Raw genomic sequence first — 5,093 nt, 5'->3', positions numbered from 1 at the left:
GTCTAGGGAGGTCAGTAGTTAGAGTATAGAAGGGATAGAGTGCCAAAAATAGGAGACAGCCAGAAAAAAATGCCTGGAGGCAGCTAGGTGGCACAGTGGCTAGAGCACTGGCCCTGGATTGAGGAGTACCTGAGTTCAAATCTGACCTCAGACACTTAACACTTACTAGCTGTGTGACCCTGGGCAAGTCACTTAACCCCAATTGGCCTCACTTAAAAAAAGAAAAAGAAAAAGAAAAAGAAAAGGAAAAGGAAAAGAAAGAAAATGCCTGGAACCAAGAATCGTTGAACTACTTCACAATTCCACCATAAGTGAACTACTGTACCTATGTTTCCACATCCATTTGAGCTTTTCCCCTTTGTTGCTTGTTAGCCAATCTGATAGTTGTGAGCTGGAACTTTAGAGTGGTTTTTATTTTCATTTCTCTAATCAGTAGCATTTTAGTCCATTTTTATGTGATGGCTTTAATTTCTTTTTTGGACAAAAAAAAGTCTATATTTTTGGCCACTTATCTAGGGAATGGCTCTTATTTTTATCAATTTGAGTAATTTCCTTATGTATTTGAGAAATGAAGCCTTTACTAAGAAACACTGTAGGGCAGCTAGGTGGCACAGTGGATAAAGCATCCACCCTGGATTCAGGAAGACCTGAGTTCAAATCCGGCCTCAGACACTTGACACCAATTAGCTGTGTGACCCTGAGCAAGTTATTTAACCCCAATTGCCCATCAAAAAAAAAAAAGAATTAATTAGGAAAGAAAATAAGACATTTTTAAAGGGGCAGCTAGGTGGTGCAGTGGATAGAGCACCAGTCCTGGATTCAGGAGGACCTGAGTTCAAATCTGGCCTCAGTGTGACCCTGGGCAAGTCACTTAACTCCAATTGCCTCACCAGAAAGAAAGAAAGAAAGAAAGACTGTAATTTACCCCCTAATATCTTGTTTCCTTTCTAATTTTGGCCTCATTAGATTTGATTGTGAAAAAGCCTTTTAATTTTATGTAATCAAAATTATTTTATATCCCATGATCCTCTTTATCTCTTATTTGGTCTCACAATCTTCCTTTATCCATGGATGATAATTATCTCCATTCCTACCTCATTCTAAGTCATTGAATAGTCAGAGCCTCAGACAAACTGAGAGGAGGGAAATAATTTAGAAAGTCCAAGGTCACCCACTGCATCCTGGGCCATCATCAATGGTCTTCACCTTTGTCTTGCCCCTGGAATACAATGACTCTGGAAGAGAGAGTGAAGCTGATGACTGTGCACTCTGCCTCATTTATACCCAATTCAAGTATGTCACTCTCATGATGTCATTGGTACTCTTCAAGAACAAAAACAATGATAGGAACATTTTTCCCATGTTCTCTTAGTTCTCTTATGATATCAGACTTTATATTTAAATAATTTATTAATTACAACCTTGTCTTTGTATAAGGAGTTATTGGAATATGTCAAATTTTTGGCAAACTCATTCCAATTTTCCCAGCAATTTTTGTTAAATATTGAGTTCTTAACCCAAAATTTTGGATCTCTGGATGATCAAACTCTAGATTAAAATGATCATTTACTATTGTTTATTATATACATAAGGTATTCCACTGATCTTCTACTCTATTTCTTAGCCAAATAATTACCATTTTGTAAAAAAACTAGTACTTCTGTTGTGAAGGTGCAGAGCCCTTTTTAGGGCAGCTTTCAACATTTGATGTTCACTGGCCACCCAAGAAGCCATAACATGTTCAATGATCACATTCTGATAAACCATTTCAGCAAATGAGATAACCCAGGCTGAGGGTAACCAACAAGCCTCTAACACATCAGTGAATTAAAGAGGTGTCTACCCTAAGCATGTGAAGATTTCCCTGGAAGAATAGGTAGATGTAAGCAATTTGTGCCAATAGACCACTAAGGCACTAGAAGCAGTCACTATGGGGTACTTAGAGCTTGGTTAGACATCAAAGACAGCAGGTCATCCATTGCATCCCAAGCCATCATCAGTCATCTTGACTTTTGTCTTGTCAGTGGACATGATGACTCTAGAAGAGTGAAACTGATTACTTTAACCAATGTTGCCTCACTTAAATCCAATTTATACATGAGTCAACAGATACCACCATTATCATTTGACCATTTTTATCTACCTCAAAGTCCTGTGGCAATGGGAAAGTGATGAAGCAGCAGGTGTGGGTACACTGGGAGCTCTAGTCATGACTATGCAGAGAGGTGTCTCATCTTCACATTTGCCTGGAGCAGCAGTGGAATTTGGTACCTCCTGGGCATCTGAACAACCTTTTTATAAGAACCACACTGCTTACCTCCTGGCATGAGGACGAAACTAGAAAAAGTTTCCTAAAATTCTGTGCTTTACCTAACCCTGACCCATTTACCATGACAGGCAGGGATCCCACGCTGAAGTTGAGACAAAAGAAATTGTGTTCATATGGATTATTTGGGTCTAACCTATGGTAGAAACTTCTGAACTTGTATTGGTCTGATCAGGCACAGTTGGATACACCATACCTGACCCTAACATAGTGATGCCATTTTGGTCTTCTTTGAGAATGAAGAACAACCAACGTCAATAGATACATCACCAGATGGATATATAGATGAAGAGGAAAACAGTAAGACAGATAAATGATAGAATCATCTTCAATTATTGTCAAGGATTTCTTTTCTTTCCCTCCCTTCCCACCCTCACTGGTCTTTGCTTTATATATAATTATTTAGATTTCTAATTCTGTGAACTAAAGTTTCCATCATTCCATACTTGTAATATTGTGACACAGTCAAATCGGTGCTTAATCATGATATGTCTTACAAAGAAGACTAACAAAACTGTCTTTTGAGAAAAGGCTGCATTTTGAAAGTTAGGTTCCAGTGAAATAATATAAAATTATCATCAACTTGTGAGCAAAGGCTTTTGGTAAAGTTCTTAGAACATGATAAACACATATAAAAGGAAAACAATGTCCAGAGCAAGACTGTTCTATGAAGAGGTAAGTTGGCCTAGTTGGATTTTTCACATTAGATTTCCAGAGGTAGCCTGTTCTAGTGTACAGAAGGTTGGTGTGAGAGAACAGAATATCCTAAATCCAGACAATTTAATTTTTTTTTAATTTTGGCATATTAAATCATGCACTTAGAGCAGAGAGGAACTGCAGAGGTTCTCTATTTGAATTCTTTCATTTTACAGATAAGAAAACTGAGGACCAGAGAGATTAAATTAATTTCCCAAGGTCACACAAGCCCTAAGTGATAGGGGAAGGATTTGAACCTGGGTCCTCTAAGTTCAAATCTATACTATATAGTTGTATGACCATGGAAAAGTGATTTGACCTCTCAGTGTTCTGACCGTTCTCTTATGACTGTTCAAGATATTTGAGTAATCTATTTTGATGGATAACATTTCTAAACTGGAAATTCTTCACACTAATGAAATCACAGGTTTGAGACCTGATATAATTTTTAAGTGGCTTGAAACCAATGATTTAAAAATCTAACAAGTATCATATAATAGTTTAGAACAATCTTGACAATGATTGATTTTCTCTGTTGAATATTATTTCACGTCTATTAAAAAGGGGGGGAGGGGAGGCTAGGTGGCGCAGTGGATAGAGCACTGGCCCTGGAGTCAGGAATACCTGAGTTCAAATCCGGCCTCAGACACTTAACACTTACTAGCTGTTTGACCCTGGACAAGTCACTTAACCCCAATTGCCTCACTTAAAAAAAAAAGTGTTGTATGAAAGGAGAGAAGGTTAGCACCCCCCTTGATAAGGATGGAAGAGGTCCTAGTGGCCTTTACAACACATATACGGTTAAGGCATTGCCACCTACTCTGTGGCATCTAATCATGTTTTTTAAACAAGTTGTTCAAAATTGAAAAAAAAAAGGGGGGGGGGACCTAACTTAAATTGTTTCATTAATCCCTTAAGAAATGTCATATAGAATCATACCATTTATTTTTTGTTTTGTTTTGTTTTTCGGTAAGGCAATTGGGGTTAAGTGACTTGCCCAGGGTCACACAGCCAGTAAGTGTTAAGTGTCTGAGGCCGTATTTGAACTCAGGTACTCCTGACTCCAGGGCCGGTCCTTTATCCACTGTGCCACCTAGCTGCCCCCATACCATTTATTTTTAAATTCTATTATCTTATAAACTAAGTAAGAAAGGTGTTAGTAAATGGGTATGTTATTGACCTCTTCCTTTATCGTGATAAACTTTTTCTTAAAATTCTTTTAAAATAGAACATGACTACTTTCCCTACATCAGTTAATGTAACTAGAAACTAAGTTAAGAATGAAAGTTAATAACTCAAAATATAGGACTTGGGTTCTTTTTTGTCTTCATATCATATGAACATTAATCTCACTTTGAAATACCCCCATTTTGCTTAGCTACATGGTATATATTAACCAGCATCCCTGGGATGATATTGTTATTAATCGTTTTATCTCTTCTTTCTTTCCTCAAAACTCAGAACATCAAGTGACTATGACAGTATAAATTTTAAGACTTTGACATCATTATATTCAGCTGAAACATAACAGGGTTGCTTAGAATATTGGTCAGAGAGAGAAGTGTCACATTTAAAGGACTTCTCTTTTGTGGGGTTAACTACAAATGGAGTCATGCCACTACCCCCCATAGATCTGTAAATTTGATTTTTTTTTCTTATTTCTCTCTAAGCTTGAAATCTGAAGGTGGTTACTTAACATCACTCACTGAACATTAAACTTAGAGAGTCAATAGAAATTCTGTCAAAGGATCAGGCTGTTAGAACTTCAAACCCTGAACTCTGTTGTCCTTTGTGAGAGGTATTTTTCCTACTTTACTTCTAAAGAACTAATGACTTCAAAAAAAAAAAAAAGGAAAGGAAAAAAAAAAACAGGCATACAAAAGCACAGCAAAGTTTCTGAGAAGTCCAGGGAAATTTAGTCTCTGAAAATCTACCTCACTTCAGGAAACACTAATCTCTATATAATGAATTGGATAGATGTTCAAATGTTCTTTTAATGGTGGTGAAATATAATGCTTTCTTGAGGATTGAGTATACTGCCCTTAGTCCAGTAATGTATTCATAGATCAGA

General features: G+C 37.1%; 1 non-coding gene across 1 annotated transcript; it reads left to right on the top strand.

The window, feature by feature from the left end:
* The first annotated feature begins 3,740 nt into the window (after positions 1-3,740).
* Positions 3,741-3,868, top strand: LOC122737807. The gene has a single exon (XR_006354579.1). It is a non-coding gene; the product is annotated as a U6atac minor spliceosomal RNA (small nuclear RNA).
* Positions 3,869-5,093: the final 1,225 nt, after the last annotated feature.

Source organism: Dromiciops gliroides, chromosome 1 (genome assembly GCF_019393635.1).
Source record: "Dromiciops gliroides isolate mDroGli1 chromosome 1, mDroGli1.pri, whole genome shotgun sequence".
In the NCBI taxonomy this organism is placed as follows: Eukaryota; Metazoa; Chordata; class Mammalia; order Microbiotheria; family Microbiotheriidae; genus Dromiciops; species Dromiciops gliroides.
The sequence above is the reverse complement of the archived record's forward strand: the minus strand, read 5'-3'. Positions and strand labels throughout refer to the sequence as shown.